Here is a 24,099-nt window from a genome sequence, read left to right as displayed (position 1 = left end):
TGATAGAAAGCAGTATCTTTGAATATTTAGATAAAAAATGTTTGCTACAATTTACAATTTTTAAAAAAGTAATCTGAAGTTTTGATTTATATTTTTTAATTTAAAAACTAACTGTTTAAAAAGCAGCTAAACCTGCAATCCCATATATAATTAACACAGTGGTCTTTACTTCTGATAAATATTGATAGGACTGCACAGCAAAATAATCATAATATTATGACTTTTTCTAAAGATTAGACAAGAAGTACATGTCTCCTTAATGGGATTTCTTTCATTCCAATGAAATGGGCCCATTTGGCTATAAAGTGTAGGTTCCTTTTATATGTTCCTTTGAATGTTGTCAGACACCTTTCCTCATTTTTACTATGTTCAGAACTTTTCTCTAGCCATTCTAAACTTGCTGGGTCTTGCTGTGTTTTTCCAATATATTGGCTGAACTGTTTTGGTAACAGCTAGTAAGTCCACTTGGATCAGTTTCTCTTCTCCTTGTACCAAGGGTCAACGGGGTCCTACTTCTCAGAACCAGACATTCTGTCAGGTCGCCAAGGGAATGTCTGTGCTGCCACTCTGATTTGCAGCAGTAGCAGCAGCAGCTAGAAACTTAGAATTATTCCAAGTTAAAAAATATATATTTCTAGTTGCAATAACAAACCATAGCAGCATAGGCATTCTCTTGGTCATCTTGCCCAGAGTGCCTGGATCTGAAAAAGGACCCCTTTGGCCTTTCTCAGAGCCCTGGGATCTAGTGTTGACACCACTCTAGTGATTTATTTAAAAAGTAAGGGGGCAGCAGGAGGAGTGTGGGTTCCAGTGTTTGGGGGGGGGGTTGGCCAGACCCCACCAAGGGCTCAAGGAAGGAATAAACAAAGTGTAATAAAAATGCTACTTCGAGCTCTATTTTCATCCCAAGTGGTTGCAGTGTTATGTAGTAGACAATACCAGCACACAAATATGGCTGCATGCAAGGTCTTGGTTAGATTGTATTTAATCTAGCTAGAGTAGAAAATCAGAGATAAGTTACATTGTATTTGGTTTCCACCAATATTAAGTAGCTACATCACACATAAGCATATTTCCAGATGGTAATTGTTCTGGATATCAGTGAGCAAAACTTATGCCTTAAAATAACAGGTGCATAAATATTTGTCTTGCTAACTTGAAAGGTTATCTAAAATTATAGTGGCTCATTTCATTTTAATAAAATATGCACTGCACTTTTTATGCAGTTAGCACACTCATGGAAAATGCAATGTGTATGTATATATTGTATTTTATTCCTTTCCCCTCCCTTTCCACAAACAGTACCGTGAGGCCATGCTAGCAATTGACATACGCATCTCTAGCAAATTGCTTCAATGCAGATCCAAAAAAGATTAATCTCTAAAGGTGAAAGGAGAGTTTAGTTTCTGGCACTGAAAAATTGACCTTGGCTTCTGTGGAAGAAGGCTGTAGTTGGTACTCATTAACCTCTTTGCTCAGGCTGCCAGGAAAAATAGCAGGGTGTCCTGTTAATGCCACACAAGGAACTAACACATCTGACCCATTTTAGAGAAGCAGAGCGATTTACATTTGATCAAGGAGAGCTTCAGCTGCATGGGAACTTGGGATCCACTTTGGGGAAGGGGGAAGTTAGTGATGAATCCCCATCAAGCCTGATGTAATGATGTCACATGTAGTAATTTAGTTATTTATGTATTAAAATTATTTACATCCTGCTTTGGATGTGATGTGGCTTACAAGTAATATTAAACTACTTATTATTTTTTTTAGATGAACAATGTTAACCTATGAAATATTGTCAGGAACCTTCCTACAGAGCAGTTAGTGGAACATGGACTTTGGGGCAGGAGGAAGAAAGTCCAGGAGGAGTGGGCATTGAAGTGGCCTTTGGCTACATCCTGCTTTCTCCTGGAGTTCTTCCCACGGGACACTTGCTAGGAGGTGGCCCTGAGTGGATTCTCCTTCTTCCTCATCTGTAAATTTTTGTGTTTTTGTTTTCCAGGATGGCAGAAGCCTTCCACATTTTCAGATTCATTGAGATCCTGGAACAGCTCACTTAATGCTGAAGAGTCCAAAGCTGTGACATAAATTAACATTAGTGTTATCAGGAATGAGTGGAAGTTCTTACAATGAGATTCGACAAGTCCAGCTCACGGCAATTCCTACACAGAGCTTGGAGCCTGTGAAATTTCTCTGCAACTCAAACAGTACTGTTTCTGTGCTTGACTCCAGTTATACAGTAGTATTAAAGTATCATGTTGTGTTAATATGACCTTCACAAAAGCTATTTAGGAGATTCAGGCCAGGTGAGCTTGGCCTGTGTAGCTTGAAATAACTGACTGCAGTAGCACCAAGAAAATGGTAAACATAAAATCTTAACTTGCTGCTCATTATAAGACTTCTTTCCCTGAGTTCTCTGGAATTAAGTAGGTACTTGCTGACCTAAGGAATATTTTCCCCCATCTGATCCAACTTATAAATTCAACTTTCAGTAATTCCCCATGAAAGTACTTATATCAGAGAAGCTCAGGGCTCCTGACAGTTAGGTCCTGTTGTAGCACCCTGCTTGTGGTTAACGCTTAGCTGGAATAAAATATTCAACGCAGCAATAGAGAAATTAAAATAATAATTTATTTGTCAGACAAATAAATGATTGGCACAGTGGTATATTTACCAAAAGCTCTGCACCACCCCAGCCCTGGTGGCCAGCACTTATATTCCCTCAGCCCAGCCTCCTTACTCCTCCTTTGGCTGCCTCTGTCCAATCAGCCTGGTTGAAATTCCTATTGGCTGTTTGCTAGAACCAATCATAAAAGATACACCCATTTCCTATTACCTTTTATGGGAGACAAAGAGCTATATTTCCTTCTATCATATATCTTACATTTGTCTTGACAAGGCATCTTAATTATCAGATCCCCTATGCCCTTTGCTCTTCTGCTCTTGGCTCTTCTGCCCTTGGCAACAGGGACAAATGGCTAAAACAGATGGCTCATGGTTTTAAATCTTGCCATATAAACAGAGGTCTTGGGTTCACCTTCTCACACACCATCAATGAAATAAGAATCTAACATAAGAATCTAACATCTCTTACTTTCTAGATTCTTTGTATAGTTACACTAAAATCAATACATTTCATATATATAACACATAGATTTTTAGAAGAAAAAAGAACTTAATAAAAAAGCAGTTTCTAAAGCAAACCCTTCAATTTACACCCCCCCACCAGCTGTTGTTGATATTAGCTCTTTGCCTTTTAACCTTCTCAGGATATCTTAAACCTTGGGAAGATATCCTGAGTTTGAGTAATTACCAACTCTAATTAATGTTTTTGCAGCTTGGATTGTATTCTGTAATCTGTATGACCTTTGTTCCCAGCTTTTGTTCCTTTTTACAACTTTGAAGTACTGCAACAAATCAATGAGGGGCCCTGTTCAGAAAAATAAATATCTGCCAAGGCTAAACCTCTGAAGCAAGCATCTACAGATATATTTTTAAGCTTATTTAAAATACAGATCTTTGATCAGATGCCTCACTGTCAGGTCGAAGGTCCCAAGCAGCTTCCTAACCAATTATTTATGCCCATGTCGCTCAACTAGCATATGGGGTTTTGCAGACTGTTACTTTGCTAAAGTTTAGGACAAACACACAAGAAGGGCTTCATCCACAGCAAAATGTGCTGTGGAAAAGCTACTCTTGCTTTGCTACCCTTATGAAAGACACCACAACAAGAAACGGCTAGGCATATAAACAGAAAGACGGGGCACTGGCGGAAATTATTTTTAGGGCATTAGAGGAAAAACAATTTTGCCCAGAGAAAAGCAAGATGAACAGAGCGGCAGACATTCTGTCTAAAAAGTAATTTCAGAAGGCCCTTACATATGTATCCAGAAGCTCTAACTTGCATCCTTAATGGGATGTTGTATACTAATAACATATGTATCAAAATGGATGCTGCAGGGCACAGAATGAAGTCTTGTGCATTTCCTTATTCACTTAAGGAAAGCAGTCTGTCCCTTCAATGACCTCAGCTCTGACCCAAAGGGACTGTCTCTGTTTGAGAGATGATTCATACCCTCTGCTAACTGAGTTGAATGAAAAGGCTGTATTCAGACTTCAAAACTCTTATCAGTCGGGTTTCCTTCAGATTCTCAGACTGACATGACTGGGTCAGTAACCATGCACTTGCTTTCGTATTTTTTTAGGCAGCAAAGTCTTTTTGCCTTCTCAAGCAAGTCCCTGAAATTGGAATTTTCTTTTTAATGACTTGCTAATTATTGCTGCTAGACTTCTGCTGTAAAAACCGTTACCTCAACCTCTGAGTATTAAACGTTAATCATCATAAACTTGCATCCTAAATAAACAGTTGCATGGTGAAGAATGGCATATTGTTAAACCAGGCCCTCTAAACAAATAAAAGCAAGTATTCCTTAAAACACAATCTACCACATTGTGTAAATAATATAATATTTTTAGTTGAGGTATATGAACCCATTATTAATGAAATGCATTACAAGTGGGATGTGTGGAGTCACATTTTACTCCATGAGTATTAAGAGATAACAAAACGTTTTACCACACTGACAATGAAGGACTCTTCACAGTAGCTATGGCAACTGCTAGAAGTGCACCCAAAGTCACGTTGTAGGCCAAAGACGGTAGGAATTATTTAAATGGATCATTGTAGTCTTCTGTTAGATCTGAAATCAGTTTAAATTGGGCATGTTTTTATTTCCATGTCCAGGACTGATTCATTACCCTGCAAAGTAAGTTCTACTTGTAATCATTCTCACCTATGTGACCTCAAGGAGTTGTCAACCATAAAAGTGACACTGCAGTGCAGTTTGTAAAGAAAAGCAGCCCTGTGCTTTTAAATTTCTATCTGTACCATTCCATCTGCAAGAAAATGAGTAAAACTCCTAGAGTCTTCAGGCAGAAGTGTGCCAACAAGTCCTTAAGAATGAAGCTGCTTCAGGGGAAACAGCAGGATTTGGGGGGGGGGGCTGGTGAAGTCCCTGGGAGTGGCTATGGCGATCACACAGGGTCCCTGGACGCTTCACCGTCTATTGATCCCTGTGCCAGCACTTTATTTCTCACTGCCACCACCCAGACCCTACCTGGTACAATACTGAATCCAGTCAGGGTTAAATTGGAACATAAACTTCTGCTTATTTATAGCAGTTTAACAAGCATGTGGTTTCATAAACGGTCTCAGTCAATTACAATCATGGGCTGCCTATCCAGACCTATAACCTCCGCTATCTGCTCTCACTCCCTAAACCACCTCTCAGATATTTACTTGTCTTCCTAGCTCCTATCTGTTCCTGACTCAGCTTATTTCGCTACGCTAACTGAACCTACCCCCAGACTCTATCCCAATTCCGTCCCACCCCAACCAACCACCCAACTCCCAACGAACTCCCCCTTCGCCCCTCCCAAAGCTGGTTTTATAGTCCCTCGGACTCCACCCCCCTAGGTTCTGATTGGGTAACTTGTTTAACTATTTCACCTCCAGCACTCTCATATGTTAACATACAGGGTGAGAGCCTGTATGATAGGAGAAAGTTGCCAGATGCCTTCCGAGCAAAAGGCTGGCCCTCCCTGGGTGTGACACAGGATGGGATGGGGAGCAGGTGCTCCCTAGGGTGATAGTGACTGGGTGAATTTGGTGGACTTTAGTAACACTGTTCCTAATTCTGTTGGATGCCTCCTGGGACAATCAGCTGTGGTAGATTTTGTTGGTAGGCCGTTGTTGTTTACACAATGTGTTTGGGAGGAGTTTGGGGAAGGAGGGCCATAAGTGATGCTATCCTGCATTTCAGTGATCATGTGTAGAGGAAGATATAGAGGTCATGTGTAGCGGAAGGTGATAGGTTACTGTGGAAGAGGATGACAAGGCTGTTTATGTTGCGTTCCTCACTAACACTCCTCCCCATGAATGCGTTTCTCGTTGCTACTCTCCTTCAACCCACCGGCAGGAGAGAAAAAATATTTTTATTTCATAGAATCATAGAATCATAGAGTTGGAAGAGACCACAAGGGCCATCGAGTCCAACCCCCTGCCAAGCAGGAAACACCATCAGACCACTCCTGACATATGGTTGTCAAGCCTCTGCTTAAAGACCTCCAAAGAAGGAGACTCCACCACACTCCTTGGCAGCAAATTCCACTGTCGACCAGCTCTTACTGTCAGGAAGTTCTTCCTAATGTTTAGGTGGAATCTTCTTTCTTGTAGTTTGGATCCATTGCTCCGTGTCCGCTTCTCTGGAGCAGCAGAAAACAACCTTTCTCCCTCCTCTATGTGACATCCTTTTATATATTTGAACATGGCTATCATATCACCCCTTAACCTCCTCTTCTCCAGGCTAAACATGCCCAGCTCCCTTAGCCATTCCTCATAAGGCATCATTTCCAGGCCTTTGACCATTTTGGTTGCCCTCCTCTGGGCAGTGTCCTTCCAGTTTGTCAGTGTCCTTCTTGAACTGTGGTGCCCAGAACTGGACACAGTACTCCAGATGAGGTCTGACCAGAGCAGAATACAGTGGCACTATTACTTCCCTTGATCTAGATGCTATACTCCTATTGATGCAGCCCAGAATTGCATTGAGGGGAGTTGGGGTACCAAATGGGGCCAGGAACTGCAACTGGAAGCCTAAAAAGGCACCGATCTAGTCATACATCCTGCTGATATGACTACTGATACCACTTTTATTTCGTTCTTATGCATAGCTGGACCCTGCTCCAATTCTAGTCCCACATAAAAATTGTATTTATGCATGACTACATGCACCAGAATGTGGCTGGGGATATGCATTAACATGCAAATCCACTGGAAGCAGAGAAGGTCTTGTTGCTCTGCCATGACCTCCCTGCCAATTTGGATACAATAAAGGAACTGGAGGCCCCTCGACTGTCCTCAGGTCCAGTATTGGACCACTTCAACCGGATATCCCCAGCTGATGTGGACAGACTCCTCCGAGCTGGAAAGCCCACCCCTTTCATCTCGACCTGTGCCCGTCTTGGCTGATTAGAGCGTGTCCAGATGAGGTGCGGGCCCTCCTAGGGGATATCATCAATTTGTCCCTTGGCACGGGGACATTCCCAGGGGAACTGAAGGAGGCAGTGCTGCGCCCGCTCTTAAAGAAAACATCATTAGATCCCTTAGCTCTAACCAATTACCGCCCGGTTTCGAATCTTCCATTCCTGGGTAAGGTGATTGAGAGAGTGGTTGCTGAACAGCTTGGTGGGTTTCTGGATGAAACATTGGCTCTGGATCCATTCCAGTCCGCCTTCCGCGCTGGTCATGGGACCGAGATGGCTCTGGTTGCCCTAACAGATGATCTTCGTAGACAGCTGGATCGAGGCGGGTCGGGGCTGCTGATTCTTCTAGATCTGTCAGCAGCTTTCGACATGGTCGATCACGAACTCCTGGACCACCGCATTGCCGACATGGGGATCCAGGGCACAGTCCTTCAACAGCTGCGCTCGTTTCTCTCTGGTCGAGGACAGAGGGTGGCGCTTGGGGGAGAATTGTCATTGTGCCACTCCTTGGTGTGAGGAGTACCTCAGGGTGCGATACTCTCCCCGATGCTTTTCAACATCTTTATGCGCCCCCTCGCCCAGCTTGTCCGGAGTTTTGGGCTGGGTTGCCATCAGTATGCTGATGACACCCAACTCTATCTGTTGATGGATGGCCATCCTGACTCGGCCCCAGACACACTGACCAGATGTTTGGAAGCTGTGGCTAGATGGTTACGTGGGAGCCGGTTGAAGCTAAATCCTTCGAAGACAGAGGTCCTGTGGCTGGGACGGGACGATATGGGATTGGGTGGGAAACTCCCATCTCTTGCAGGGGCGCAATTAGTGCCAGCACCGTCCGTTAAGAGTTTGGGTGTAATCTTCGACACCTCCCTTTCCATGGAGGCGCAGATTGCAGCTATAACAAAGGCGACATTTTTCCATCTCCGCCAAGCTAAGCAGTTGGCTCCTTATCTCTCTCGCCCTGACCTAGCCACTGTGATCCACGCGACGGTCACCTCCAGACTGGATTATTGTAACTCGCTCTACGTGGGGCTGCCCTTGAGACTGACCCAGAAACTCCAGCGGGTGCAGAATGCTGCAGCAAGATTCCTTACGGGGTCCTCGCTGCGAGATCACATTCACCCAGTGCTATACCAGCTGCACTGGCTCCCGATGGAGTGCAGGATCAGGTTTAAGGTGCTGGTTTTAACCTTTAAAGCCCTATACGGCCTAGGACCCTCGTACCTACGGGACCGCCTCTCCTGGTATGTCCCACAGAGAAACTTACGGTCTTCAAATAAAAACATCTTGAAGGTCCCAGGCCACAGAAAGGTTAGGTTGGCCTCAACTAGAGCCAGGGCTTTTTCGGCTGTGGCTCCGATCTGGTGGAACACTCTGTCACAAGAGACTAGGGCCCTGCGGGACTTGACATCTTTCCGCAGGGCATGCAAAACAGAGCTGTTCCACCAGGCCTTTGGCCAGGGCACAGCCTGACTCCCTCCTTTGGCAATCTTCGCAGAGCTCTGGCCCAATGGTTGCCATTGGTTTGATTGAATTAATTTTATAATAAATGATTTTAGAGTGTTGTGTTGTACTGTTGTACTGTTTTATTGTTGTTAGCCACCCTGAGCCCGGCTTTGGCTGGGGAGGGCGGGATATAAATAACATTTATTATTATTATTATTATTATTATTATTATTATTATTATTAGACTAGATTACACCAATACTCTGTATTCTGGCATACATCAATTTACCTCTTATGGGGCCTGATCTAGTAAATGATACACACTGAATTCTCCTTCCCTACAAGGAAAGAAGTTGCAGTTTGAAAGCAAGCTGGATCACCTTCCTCTTCCTGCTAGCCAAAAGCGTGTGTGTGTGTGTGTGTAAAAAGGGCATGCATGGACCCCAGTACTGGTACACACAACAACATCCTGAGTTAAAGGAAAAACATGTCAACTTCAAAGGAGAGCAGAGTGCAGTGACATTTCAGAATAATTGCTCCTCTTGCACAACTTTAAATGAAATTTACATGCAAGATGTCAAAGACAAAAAGAAGGATTTTATTTTTTTAAAAAAGAATCTAAGCATGCACATTACCACTGCAGTAGTATCTCGACAAATTCCAGAAAATGCAAGCTGGCAACATGGTGGAAAGCAAAGAAAATCATGACTACTAACTCAGAAGGGGGGGGGGGGGAGCATCCCTACTCAAAATGTGTTTGAATCATACACTTTTGGGCTCCTTTTTCCAGAAAGGTAGATTTTGGAGTGTCTGTTTTCCGAATTCACTAACATAAAACATCCTTTTTTGGCATTCTTCCAGCATTAGAGGTCTTGCAATAACAAATAACCCTGCAGTTGTATTGATTTAACACCCCCACCTCAAGCACAGGAAGGGGGGGGGAGGCCAATTTTCTGTTGGTTCCAGCACTTTCAAATTGCTATGTTTGTTACCATGAGAACTTGATTAAAATACCGCCTACATGCTGGGGAGGGGGAGGAGAGGTAATATCTTCTTCTAACCTTTAAGTGAGAGCTAGTTCTAGCACACACTTGGTGCATTGCAGTATTTTCACCATCACCATAACGTTCAGCGGTCCATGGCAGCAGAAATGCCTTGACAGATTTTATTTTGCTGAATGGTTTCTCCTGGAAAATATTTAGCTGTCAGAACAGCTTCAGCCAGTACTGACACACAATGAGTTTTCATATGCACGCATGTTTCTTTCATACTAACAAAAACACCATTAACACAAGGATCTAATCCGAAATCTACAGATGGGGTTTTCAGCTCCCAAAGGCAATGAGGGTACCAGCGGTATGTGGGTGCACATGTCTAAAAATAACCCAAGAAGCATGATATATTTAGGATTCTCTTCTTTTTGCTAATCATTATGCATTCAGCTTTGTAAAATGAATTCATAGAATGGTAGTGAATAGTACAACATGAAAGCTTTAATTAACAGATATGACCAATGATATGTGAAGAAATAAGGTAGAAACGGTATTTTAAATTACTAAGGACTACTCCCAAAATGAGTATTTGTAATGCCTGGAGAGCCATTATAGATGTTGGCCAGAGATTTAAGGGACAACACCCCCATCAGTGTAAACAGGGCAATAAGCTGTGTAGGCTAATTATTAGTCCAACAGCTATCCGGTTTTTCTTTAAGCGACTATTTTGAAAAATATTAAAGCTCTTACAATAAAAATTGTTATATGACACTTACCTTAAACAACCAGTAAGTACACAGTGTCAAGTACACACAGTCACCCATATAGTACTGTTTGTGTGTTTGAAATATACAAAGCTAGAAAAGATATTTGCTCTCAAAAAGACTTCAAAACAACAATACCTCTTATCAGAAAAAGCACTCATTGGCTCAGCAAGTAGCATGAGGCCACTGAAGCAACTCTTCCAAGCTCACAGAATGGTTTCAAGCCATGGAATTTGTCCTCCCTCGTTCATTTCTTTGGATCAGCGGTGGGAAGATGCAAGAGCTCCTTTCCCATATGAATGAGTCAGTCATCTCCAAGTATGTCTGTCCTGTAACACGCAGAGCATCATGGCTCTTCCCCATCCCTGCATGTACACTCCACATAGAAAGCAATGGACTGTATTCAGCTACGTTTTAGTCCGAGGCCATTAATAACTTATAAAGTGGGGAGTCGGGCATGTCTATGTGATTAGGGCAGACATATGAACAGCAGACATCTCTGATGCCGAATCCGGTCCTTAGAAGCCAAGCATTCTTTTGCCCTCTCCACACTCAATATGTGATATAAAAATCTATTCAGAGGCAGAATCAAGCACCCTCTTAACTATGTCAAAGGGAGGAGAATTTCCTCGCCTAGTCCCAGCTTTTATTGAATTCTGATGTTCAGTAAGGAACTTGCAGCAGCTGGTGCCAACTCTGACTGTATAATCCCAGGCTAAACACAGTCTGTGTCCCAATTTTAGACATGTTTGCAGGAGTGGATGATGAGTCAATCTATTAATTTGCATTATTATTATCACTAGCCTGATCTCCTGTCAATTAATGGAATTAAAGTTGAGTAAGCCTTCAACTTCTTTCAACAACTTCTCAGTGATTGTGCTGAAGATTAACAAAGTAGTTTAAATACCACCTGACTGCTTTATTTATTATTATTATTATTATTATTATTATTATTATTATTATTCCCTGCCTTTTTCCCTGATGGGACTAAGGCACTTTACAGATTAAAATAAGAACTGCTAAGAACATAGAAAAAAGAATTAAAAACAATTAAGCAATGATAGAAATACACACACTTTCATTAAAAGCCGTCAGTTTCCAAAAGCCTGTTGAAATAAGAAAGTATTCACCTGCTGTTGGAAGGACAGCAAGGAGGGAGCCAGTCTAAGTTCTCTAGGAAGCGAGTCCCACCGGGGAAGTCCTCTGCCACATGTGCCTGTGTGACCAAGAGAAGGGCATCCCCAAAGATCTCAAAACTTAGGTATGAGGGAACATGGTCTTTCAGATATCTTGGCTCTAAGCTGTGTAGGGCTTTATAGGTCAAAGCCAGTAAATTGTGCCTGGAAACAGCTTTTCTATTTTTTCCTAAATAATTTTTTTATTTTAAATAAATTTTTATGCCAGTGGAGCTGTTCTAGCAAAGGAGTCCTATGAGTCCTATAACCAGCACCAGTCAGCAATCCAGCTGCAGCTCTTTGAACCAGCTGAATTTTCCGACCACTTTTCAAAGGTAGCCCCATGTACAGTAATCCAAACGGGCTATAACTAATGCATGTGTCACTGAGGCCAAATTGGACATCTCACTATGGTATGGAAGCCACATAGGATAGCTAGCAATCTTTCTACAGATTTCCCTCCTACCTGCTCACCTTGTCTTTGGATCAGAGACCAAATTCAGAGAGTTTATCCAGTATTCAGATCCAAGCCACTTTACAAGCATCGGATCACTTCCCTTTGTTCAGGTGCTATCAGAAACAACAGCAATGCAAATATTTCTTGAAGACCATGCCTCATTCCCCTGTTCTAGTTTTTTTTCCTTTTTAGTCATCTTCATATAGATGACATAGTTAACTGGGCCACTACAAAATTGTATTTGACACATCAGAATAATATCTGAAACTCAATGGAAGCGTGTCTGGTGAAACTCTGGCAAAATATGTTTGCTACTGAGTGTGTGATGCTCGGTTGTACCTCTATTTCTATGAGGATGTCTCGGTGTGTTTGAACAGCATAGCCTCGGTGAAGTAAAAGCAGAGACTTCAGTCTTGAAAACAAAGGTTAAATTAATGCTCCCCAACTCAACTACTCTGCTCTAGCTTTCTTTTAACCTAGAACATCTAAATGTGCATTGATAAAAAAATATATTATACATTAATTTATTTATTAGTTGTAATTATTACTTGCCCTTCACCCAAAGGTACCCATAGCAGGATACGTAAAAAGATAAAATATAGCACATAAGCACACAAAAACACATGAAAGCAAAAGCAGTAGTAAGCCATATAGCAGCGGTAATGACATCAATGAATAACAACATTTCCCAAAATGACTGGATTTATGTCCCTTTTAGCCTGATTAAACCTTCCCCATTATTTAAGAATATTCCAAAGTTTTGCTTTGGGGTTGTATACAGTTTTACAGAAGCCTCAATTTAGCTACTTCTGTGCTGCCTGGGTGATGCTCTTAAGGGAGTTGGCTGGCAAGATTGGAAAGCTGCCTGGGTGGACTGAATAAGGGTGGAGACACTTCACATCAGTTTGGCCAATTCCTGCTTGTATCAATGAGGAACCTGTAGTATGTACATCATAAAATGACAGGAGCTACCCAGGTTGAGGAAGAGAAATAGGTTCCCACTATTCATTTTTACTGCATCCCCAGAGGAGTGTGTCGTGGTATTTAAAAATACGTTGGCTCAACTAGTTTTGTTCCTGAGTTTGTTAACAGATAGGTTGGAAGTTCATATTCAAGTTGCATATGCTAATGATTGCATATACTAATGATTTTTTTAAACCCTATTTCCTTTTAATATCACATTTCATGAAATTTCCCTCCTTCAAGCCATGGCACTGGTGCTAAACAGCAAACAGTGCTACAGGCAATTACACAGAAAAACACCAGCCTCTGTGCTAGTTTGTCTTTCAGTCCAAGAATGTGGCCGACCAGCATTAATATTAATATATATCATACAATTGACATTATCTATCACTCCAAAGCTTTACAATTTACAGTTTTGGAGAAGATCTGAAAACAATTTTCCTTTGAATATGAAAGCTTTACCAGGTCAAACACTGACAAAGCATTGTGAATTTTCTTTTGGCAGCACTTTGACTGTGGGGCTGGCATTCATACAACCTCAGAAGACTTCCTTTGCTCAGAACAGTGCTTGTATGAAATAATTCTCCAGGGATTAATTAACATTGTCATGTTTCCCACCGAGGGGAGGAAAGAATGAAAAAAGATTTTATTCTCAGACAGAAGGTCACTGTTCATTTAAATGTTTATTTATTTAAATGTATGTACGAACATTGCACTTTCTCCCTACAACTCAGCTACTAAAGACAGCAGAGCCCTCTCTAATCTGGTCATGCTCCACATTTAGCAAGAACCGGCCCATTCAGGGTCACTTTGCATCTATTTTTCACCCATGTAATTCTGTTTATTCATCATGTAAATGTATGTTGACTTAAGAATGAAATACAATTTGCATTTGTGGGGCGGCAGCATGACAGATTAAGACTGGCTAGGGAAATCGGTAATGATTTTAATAATAATAAAAATATAAGCCTGCTGCTTCTTGCATACTTACCAGTTTATTTTAGAAGTATCATATATCTGACAATGCTGCTGGCTGGTAGTAGCTCTCTTTGAGCAGTATACAACCAAAGTAGAACAAATTTGGAAGCGTTTTATTAATGCAATACATCACATTTTGAGGATGATTTTCCTTCCCCTACATCAAACCCAAAAAATTCAGTTGGCTCATAGTTTATTGGAAAGACACTGATTTGCTTCTAAAAGCATAAAACCATAGACAGTCTAATGCATAGTGAAACAGATTGCTCAGCGTTTAGATTAGTCCTAGGCTACATGCACCTTTTAAAGCACATTCTTTCTCTCAAAGAATTCTGGGCACTAGACTGAGTTTGTCTGTCAACATAGGTTGCAAAATTAGAGAATGCCTATCAGCCTTATCCTAATCACAGGACGCTAAAACATAAACATATGCACTAAATCTTTGTGAGTCTTTAGTTGAAGTGACCTGTGTAGTGCCAGACAGCAGGTTAGGGAGATGACAAAAAGGATGGAACAGAGAATGGAAGAGAAGAGCAAAGAGGCAGTCTTGCCTCCCCCAGCTAGCCCTAAGCTGACCTATATCTACCCTCTCACTGGTGGGGGAAGAAGGAAGCTTGCATGGAATGAGACACAAAGATGCTTCTCCAGGAAGCCCCCACAAAAATAGGTCAGCAGGGGTCATATCAGCTTGCCTTGCAGGACTTGACTCTTGATTCCCCCTACCCCTGCCTGGGGCGACCTGTTCAGCACAGGACAGGATTGAGGAGTGTCTCCTTTACACTCAGAACAATAGACACGTCCCATGCAAGGTGTAGACATAAAAGAGACTTTGGAAGCTGCTTCCCTTTGGAAGCTGCTTTGGAAGCTGAGTCCTGGGTGCTCAGAAGGGGTGGGGCAGTCCTGTGGTCAAGGCTGGGAATGGGAGCTGGTAAAGTCCAGGGACACCCTGTTTCCTTGGACCTGGAGAAGTAGGACCCAGTCGCCCTTTGATCTGCTTGGACACAGCCAATTGGACAGTAGTGGTGGCTCAGCAGCCGAAGAGGGATAGTTCGCCTGATGGTGACTAGCTCCCCTTCATCATCTGCTGCTGCCGCCACCAAGAAAAGGAAGCCTGTGCAGGGGCAGGGGCGACGGGGCATGAATCTGCAGGGGGGGGGACAACAGCGTAGACTTTTGTCCCCATGCTAAAATGTTTATCTCTGGCACTGCATGTGTGTAGACTGTAGAGACAGTGTACATGACCAGTGTTGTCTGTTCAACCTTGACTACTGTATTCAGGCTATAATGAGTGCAAAGGTTTTATAAAACAGGGCTATACACAGCATTATTGAGGCTCAAAAGATAGGTGTGACACCTGCAATAGGTGTGGCTCTTTCTTGCTCTAACTGCCTGTTCACCTGCCTCCTCTGTGTAAACAGTGGAAAAAACAAGGAAAAACAGCAGCAGCAGCCTCTGCTTGTCTTGACCTCTGGGTTGGTGATGCAAATTGGGTCCAGAGGGAAATGGCAAGCGGACAGGGAGCTGTATCAATGACAAGGAGGAGGTGGATTCACTCAGGTAACAGGACCCACTGAGGGAATGTTGCTCATGGACTAAAACAGACACTGCTTCTCTTGAAGACCCCGGGGAAGGGGTAAGCTAAAACCCTGAAACTTCAGGTCAAACTCTGGGATCCTGAACTTTCTACTCTTGGCTGGTTTTTATTCTCCCTGTTATCTTGACTTTTCATACAAAGGACTGTCTTATATAGCATCAGACAATTGCTCTACACAACAGGGTTGACAACCTCTGCCTTAAAAGATGTACGGCTAGGAGTTGTCTAGCAACTGTAACTTCTTCCATCATGAAACTTGTAAACCAGATTTTTTTTATTTAAAATATGAAGCGGTATAGAAATTAAATGAATAATAATAATAATAATAATAATAAACAACTGCATATTAGGAATGAGGAGCATTTATCTATCTTCCTTTGCCTTGTATGCCCATCCAAGACAGATTTGGCAATAAAATTAGGATATTGCACAGAATCAAAGAGTTGGAGAAGGCCTTGTTGGTCATCTAGACCAACCTCCTGCTTCTTGCTAGAGCATCCCCAACAGATTCCTGGCTGGCCTCTGCTTTCCAAAAGCTCTCTGGACCAGAAAAGTGGATATTTATGGGGCATTTTGAAAAATAAAAAATAGGTTTCAGTTCAAACTCCCTTTTGCAAGAAGGAGGAGGAGGAGGTGGAGGAGGAGGAGGAGGAGGAGGAGAAGAAGAAGAAGAAGAAGAAGAAGAAGAAGAAGAAGAAGAAGAAGAAGAGGAAGATTAAGAATGTCATTACTGCATATGTGTTAGGAGCTGAAGAGTAGGTTAGCAGGAAGATATAGAGCATTCACTGACTGGAAATGAAGCAGTATGTCTGCCTCAAAACCTTTGCAGGAGCAAACAGTACTGAAAGCACCCCAGTACTATCCTGAGCGGAGACTACTATTGGAGAGCACTCCCCAGTACTATTGGGAAGTGGGTGGCACTGTGGTCTAAACCACTGAGCCTCTTGGGCTTGCTGATCAGAAGGTTGGCAGTTTGAATCTGCCTTACAGGGTGAGCTCCTGTTGCTCTGTCCCAGCTTCTGTCAACCTAGCAGTTCAAAAGCACACCAGTGCAAGTAGATAAATAGGTAGAGCTGTGGTGTGAAGGTAAAAATCATTTCCATGCACTCTGGTTTCCATCACAGTGTTCTGTTGCACCAGAAGTGGTTTAGTCATGCTGACCGCATGACCTGGAAAAGCTGTCTGGGCACAAACGCTGACTCCCTCAGTCTGAAGCAAGATGAGCACCACAAGCCCATAATCGCTGTTGACTGGACTTAATCATCCAGGGGTCCTTTACCTTACCTTTTCCCTTTACTATCCTCAGCACAAACCAGCCCGAATGCACAACAGGAAGGATGTCTAGAGGGAACCAAGAACTGCCAGGCAGAGAGGGGCGAGGATGTAAAGAATTTCAAAGCTAGACAAGTATTTCACACAGTATCATGGACAAATAATGGTGCAGTAATACCCATACACCTTCTAAACCCTATTTAAAAGGCAAATATCTGGCTTGAAAGGCTTTATAATCAAGCTTAAGCAGAACATGTTGAGGAAATCTCCACTCAATATGAAGTTGGACATATCTGGCCCACGTACTGATTAGACTCTAATTCCACTTCCCCCACTAAATACCCTTCCATCAATGCTTTTGCTCTGCAGAGTTAAATCCTTCATAATAGATGTGCAAGTTAAGCAATAAATAAATAAACCCAAAATACTCCCCAAAAGATATTAACTGTGTCAAACTGTCATGCTATGAGAGGATGCTTAAATCATCTTGCTATCCTGAAAAGATTTACCTGGCACTTGTCCTAGATTTTAAGTTAACTGTTGTCATGTGTATCTGTCCAATTTTGTTATGAATGGTTCATCTTTATTCATAATTTGCCATCTTGGTTTATATAAGATACTGCCTGAGTATTATTATTATTATTATTATTATTATTATTATTATTCCTACTTCTTGTTGTTGTTTAGTCGTTTAGTCGTGTCTGACTCTTCATGACCCCATGTTCCTATTACAATTTAGTAATCTCCTTCTAAACAACCATATCAAGGTGAATCAAGATAATTAACAGCAATTAAAAACATTTTAAACAAGAATATATTTACCGGTAAATACATTTAAACAAGAATGTCTTCCAACTGCTTCCAGAACGTGCACATAGTGGGTGCCTATCATATCTCAACAGGGGCAGCCAAGTTCTTCTGGAGTGGGGCTTCTGAGATCTTTGGGACTTATAACTAAAATGACTATGCTTCCCAGTCTGCTAGTGGGGTACACATCTTTAGGTCTTACTGTCCTGACGTGTACTGATAAAGTCTCAGCAGATGAGGAGCTAGCTGCTCTGGCATCCAGAGCGGCACACATGCTGTGTGTCCCGGGGGTGCCACCCGCATCAAGCGGCCCAGGAAGGCACTGCCCACAGCGAGCGGCGGGGGGGGCGCGATGTCACCCCCCTGAGGGATGACACCCGGGGTGAACCGCACCCACCACACCCCCTTTCCTCCACCACTGAGTATTAGTGATTTCAGTGGGACTTACTCACAAGTAGGTGTGCACAGGTTTGCAGTCCTAAGAAAACGTCTTAAGCATATGCAGCAAAAATCATATAGTCTTTCCTTCATCTCCTTGAAAGTATAGCCTTGAGTCTTCCTCATAGGCTTTGAAGACACTTTTTTCGGGGGGGGGGGGACTCTGGTGCCCAAAACATTTCTGTTGCTGGCAAGGAGAAACGAAATGAGGTTGAGAGTCAGTTATCATTAACTCCATTCCCACCGGGTCATTCTGTCCCAGGAAGGTCATGGGGTGTTGTTGAAAGCAGCCAGCTGCTGCTTTCAGGGGAATCAAGGCTTTTATTTGCCAAAAATAAATGAATTAATAAAGTTAAACCAGGTAATGGCTATAGTGCAGCTTGGTTTGGAGGTTGTTTTTTGACATGCTACTCCTTGCTGATCCGTTTTGTTGTCTTGAACTGTTTGGACTATTCTATGAGTTTAATATGTGCAACTCACTCTTGCACACATTGTTTATTTATATCATTGTATCCCACAATTGTAGTATAAATTTTGTTTTCCAGGGTGCCCAACAATATAGCTAAAATATAACATGACAAAAGTGCAGTATAAGGAACTTGACATACCAAATCTGCCCATTGGTTAAAAATACGTGGATCATTAAAATCTGTTAGCCTAGGATTGCATCCAACAAATTTATCCTGTTATAACAAGGACTTCTGCCAGTAAAATGGGACTTCTTCTCCCCTCCATGTGTGCCCCCCAAATCTGTTCCAGATGATGGTTGGGGGTGGGGATATCCATAACAGACTGGAAGCGTACAAGGGCACAAAGGGAGAGGGAGAGGACATTCCATAGTACAGGTGGAGGACTTTGAGCTAATGGGACAACTTTGTTGGATACTTGCCTATAAATTAGTGTGGAACCTAAATGACCATACTGTGGATGCAAGTCTCCTTGGGGAGCAAAATAGATGCTCAAGTTGAATTGTGAGGATAAAATAAAGAAGTGTTTTAAAATAAACCAATAGCATGATAAACTGGGTTACCTATTTATATGGGTAGTACCAATCGAAGGTTCCTGTACTCCGTTTTCAGGACACCAATAAAAGCCTCAGTTGCCTGTAAATGAATGGATAAATTTGAATGACTAAAGATTTCCTGCGAAAAACAGATACTTTTCATTTCATTCAGAAACAAGTTATTTACAAAATGTTTATTATTATCTGGACAATATGCTGAATGGATACAGCTCAGTTGGTAGAGAATCTCAGGGTTATGCATTCGAACCCGATGTTGGGCAAAAGATAGCATTGCATTGCAGGGGGTTGTACTAGATGACCCTTGTGTTTCCTTCCAACTCTACAGATTTGCCTCTAGGTCATTTTCATCCTGGACTCCATTTCTGTGTATTTTTGATGAGTATTTTTGCTGGCTTGGCTTTAACCACTTGGGTTTGCTTCATCAGAAATATGATTTATTGGATAACAGACAAGTTGGTGGGCTTTAGTAACACGTGTTCTCTGTTTGTCAGTCACTATAATCGAAGGGGCAGAGGAACCAGAGACCAAATTGCAAACATGTGCTGGATTATGGAGAAAGCTAGAGAGTTCCAGAAAGACATCTACTTCTGCTTCATTGACTATGCAAAAGCCTTTGACTGTGTCGATCACAGCAAACTATGGCAAGTTCTTAAAGAAATGGGGGTGCCTGATCACCTCATCTGTCTCCTGAGAAATCTCTATGTGGGACAAGAAGCTACAGTTAGAACTGGATATGGAACAACTGATTGGTTCAAAATTGGGAAAGGAGTACGACAAGGCTGTATATTGTCTCCCTGCTTATTTAACATATGCAGAATTCATCATGCGAAAGGCTGGGCTGGATGAATCCCAAGCCGGAATTAAGATCGCCGGAAGAAATATCAACAACCTCAGATATGCAGATGACACAACCTTGATGGCAGAAAGTGAGGAGGAATTAAAGAATCTTTTAATGAGGGTGAAAGAGGAGAGCGCAAAATATGGTCTGAAGCTCAACATCAAAAAAACAAAGATCATGGCCACTGGGCCCATCACCTTCTGGCAAATAGAAGGGGAAGAAATGGAGGCAGTGAGAGATTTTACTTCTTGGGCTCCATGATCACTGCAGATGGTGACAGCAGTCACAAAATTAAAAGACGCCTGCTCCTTGGGAGAAAGGCAATGGCAAACCTAGATAGCGTCTTAAAAAGCAGAGACATCACCTTACCCACAAAGGTCCGTATAGTTAAAGCCATGGTTTTCCCAGTAGTGATGTATGGAAGTGAGAGTTGGACCATAAAGAAGGCTGATCGCCAAAGAATTGATGCTTTTGAATTATGGTGCTGGAGGAGACTCTTGAGAGTCCCATGGACTGCAAGAAGATCAAACGTATCCATTCTTAAGGCAATCAGCCCTGAGTGCTCACTGGAAGGACAGACCGTGAAGCTAAGGCTCCAATACTTTGGCCACCTCATGAGAAGAGAAGACTCCCTGGAAAAGACCCTGATGTTGGGAAAGGTTGAGGGCACAAGGAGAAGGGGACGACAGAGGATGAGATGGTTGGACAGTGTTCTCGAAGCTACTAACGTGAGTTTGACCAAACTGCAAGAGGCAGTGGAAGACAGGAGTGCCTGGTGTGCTCTGGTCCATGGGGTCACGAAGAGTCGGACACGACTTAATGACTAAACAACAACATAATCACAATAGACTGATTTTTTTCAGATATTGTTGGGGCGAATGCACATTTGACCCAACAGTCTTGCCTATACCCATAAAGTACAAAGGGGGTGTGGGGTGTGCAGAGAGTATGTCTGAAAGCAGGCCATGCATACCAGACCTCTCTCCATCAGTGGCAAAGTTTAGCTACCGTGAGGAAAAGCAACAGCATGTGTGTGCAAGGAGCAAGGGCTTACTGGAGAACATGGATGTGTGAAGAGGTAAAGGATAGAGCCAGAGGAATGCTAAGGGAAATGAAGGCCTGTGAGCTAATAAAAAAAGCTCACTGCAAACCATAAGGTCCCTAGTAGAAACACTGAAGATTTATATCTGAGAGTCAAGGTCTAACTTCTTTGCACAACTACCGATTTAGTGAGTGGCCTTTGCTCACACATCCCCGCCCCCAACATCAGTTCTGCAAAAAAGGGACAAGCAATCTCACGTGGATGTTGTGAAGGTAAGCAAGATTTTAAAAAGCAATCACCTTCCACTTAGACAATGAAACACCACTTTGCAATAACTCCTCTTAACCAATGTATGGTTGCAGACTTGGAAGAGTTGATATGTTTAATGTTGTTGGGAAATGGTGATGTTTACTTTGAAGCTAGCTTTTTTTTTTGTGGGTGGGGGTTGAGGAGCCTCCTAAAAAGCATGCTTCGTACATCATGGATTTTAGGTGTGTATGTAAATCATTCTAAGTGTGCACCTAAAGCATGACTCAGACAAACACAATTTTGGAAACGTGTGTCTCATGCAGGTACAGAGAGCCAGGATTACTAAGTGAGCACTTGGCAACAACCTCATGTCATATAATATGCAAAATGTTGTCAGTGATCTCTCGTTTGTTATACATTTCAAAACTGGTTTGCATTGGCACAAACAGCTCATGCTGCGAGAGGGTACTGTTTTTCAGGGCAAGAACAAACCTGTGTGCATCGTGGGGAAGAGGAGGCTGTTTTCCCCAGAGAGCCTTGAATGGGGAAGCATTATAACAAACATTATGACAGCAAGGCTGCTGCCATCTTTCTGCAAAGCCCCCCAGTAAAAGGCCCCAGTCATCTCAATGCAGTAATTAGCTGCATTATAATGAGCTGATTGGAATCGAGGCTGTAGCTCACATTGATTTGTAACACCCATCCATGGTATGCAGAGGAATTTTAAAACAAATTAATTAAGCTTCCTCTGGCTCAGCAGAATGATCAATACAGTGGAGACATCTGAGTGCCTTCAGCATTAGCGGCCTTGCCATGCCTTCTGATGTGCCACTGCAGCAAAAATAATTCAACATGGTTTAGCTCAGGGGATACAGCAAGTAGCTGCATAAATAGTTATTAGCTGAAGAGATGGCTCTTAGGCACAGATATAATCCAAAACACTGTAAGATCTGCAGTTTCTAAATGATCCAGATAATAAGAAAAAGATTAGGTTTGCTTGGTCCAGTTGTTTTATAAGAAATGAAACAAGCAAATTAACACTTGTAAACTTCCCCCCAAGGCCAGGTCTGATTTTAAATGGCTTAAAGCTATATGGAAGGCTAATTAAACCTAATTTACATATTACAGGCATAGCATTCACCTAATATGGGGCTGCTACAGATGTCAGGATTAACAAAACCATCCAGGACTAATACCTGCCAGGACTAATGCATTTTCTTTTAAGCAGTTCATTGTGTTTATGTCCCTATAAATCTCCGAAGAAATTTTTCTTTCCTAATGTTTCTTAGGTTTGGCGCATGCATGCACATGCACATGCACGCGCACGCGAACACACACACACACACACACACTATAGCCCTACCCAGACTTTCTAATCCCCCATTCAATTAGAATCACATGAGTGTGAATGGGATGAGCATGCTAGCTCTGCCCCATCCTCAGTTCCACCCTTCTCATTTTCCGTTAGTCGGAGGCGAACTGCTGGAGGCAGTGGGGAGCCTGCTGTCCTTGTGTAGACTCCCTATGTAATAGAGACTCCTGGAAGATCAGTATGCCAAATTACACAAGGATCCCCCACAAGTAGAAGGAGATATCCACTTCAGAGGCTACCACTCCAACTCCCAGGGGGGGGCAGAAATGAGGGGCAGAGCTAGTGGACTCACCTCCTTCCTCGCATTTGTGTTATTATACCTGGGACGGGGGGGTGAGAACACCTGAATAAGGCTTATGTAGAAGCTACCATGTGTGAAGGGGTAATAACTGGTATTATGGGCTGTATACAGTGTAGCACTAAGAAACTCATTAGGCAAGCAGAATGACTTCTGTTTGCGAAATGGGACTTTCCTCCCCCTGGAGCAGATTTGGATATGCTGCAGGGCATGCAGAGTGGCAGAGAATAGCTCCAGTAAGGGGCATTCTACAAAATAATAACAATTAAAGAGTATATGCACACAGGTCAACACTGAAGCAAAAAGCAATCTTTCAAAAATCTGCATTAGTGAAACTGAGGACTCCAGCAGCCACTCACAACCATAGTCATTGGAGAAAAAGCCCATTGACCACCCTGCCAATTTTCAAGAGGCTTCTCTGGATACCCTAGAACAGGGATTTTTGAAGTGTGATGTGGGAGTTCCATTCATTTAGTATGCAGAAAGATTTGCAGAACAGTTGAGAATATCTGCACTTAATTTTTCTTCTTCTTCTGACAACAGAGATCAGTGGGGGGAGGGAATTTTCATAATATGACACTGGTAGACTCTACTAATTTTTCCCTAAAACTCTACCAAGTACAGGGACACTTTTCAGTGGCCTGACTTAGGGCCTATGATTTTCATAATGCAATACCGATTGTGCTGTGGGTGAAGAACATTTTTATTTTAAGTGGTCCACTGAAACCACCTGCGCTTTTGAAGTGGTCTGCAAAGAAAGAAAGTAAAAATGAGAACCACGGTCCTCATCCGTTTCACCAATGCTTTAAAAATTGCTGTGTTTCCCCGCTGCCCCTCTTCAGGTCAAATCTGACACTCCGTAGGATTTAGTTTTACTTATGATTTTAACTTCTGGTTTGAGATCAACAGTGCAGAAACACTCCAATGAGAGAAAATTTAATCTATCAGATTAATACAGAACAGCTTCACACACAGAGAGAGTTCGGTCACTGCCATCCAAACCAATGTAATAATTGTTGCATAAATTATGCTTGTTCTTTGCAATTATTGCCCACATGATATAAATGAGGAGCTGAGGAAGATGTTGAAACTTATAATTAACGTGGGGCACTTACAAATGCTCTGCAGAGAGCAGCATGGCAGAGTTGTCATTAAAATTACATCTCTCTGAAATAACAACGTGCTTTGCTTTGTAGCCACTCAGGCAGGGGTGAGTCTGAGGGTTGTTTTGCTGATCCTGCCAAGAGGAATAATTTTAATACACTGCTTGAAAGATGTGTCACCTGCTATTTTATTATCTGTAATTTATGATGCAACGAGTGCTTGTAAATTCTTACAACACTTTATGA

At 42.3% G+C, this 24,099-nt stretch overlaps 1 protein-coding gene across 4 annotated transcripts in view; it reads right to left on the bottom strand.

Moving 5' to 3' along the window:
* MAP2 (microtubule associated protein 2) overlaps positions 1-24,099 on the bottom strand; it is a 311,076-nt gene that overhangs the window by 109,183 nt on the left and 177,794 nt on the right. For 3 of the 4 annotated variants that reach the window (XM_083399684.1, XM_083399682.1, XM_083399685.1), the window contains one exon: positions 18,958-19,030. The exons of the other annotated variant lie outside the window; for it this stretch is intronic. The gene's annotated coding sequence lies outside the window, so the exon portion shown is untranslated. The remainder of the gene's footprint in view (positions 1-18,957; positions 19,031-24,099) is intronic. 4 annotated transcript variants of the gene reach the window in all.

Source organism: Podarcis tiliguerta (genome assembly GCF_965153285.1).
Source record: "Podarcis tiliguerta genome assembly, chromosome: 1".
NCBI classification, from domain to species: Eukaryota; Metazoa; Chordata; class Lepidosauria; order Squamata; family Lacertidae; genus Podarcis; species Podarcis tiliguerta.
The sequence above is the reverse complement of the archived record's forward strand: the minus strand, read 5'-3'. Positions and strand labels throughout refer to the sequence as shown.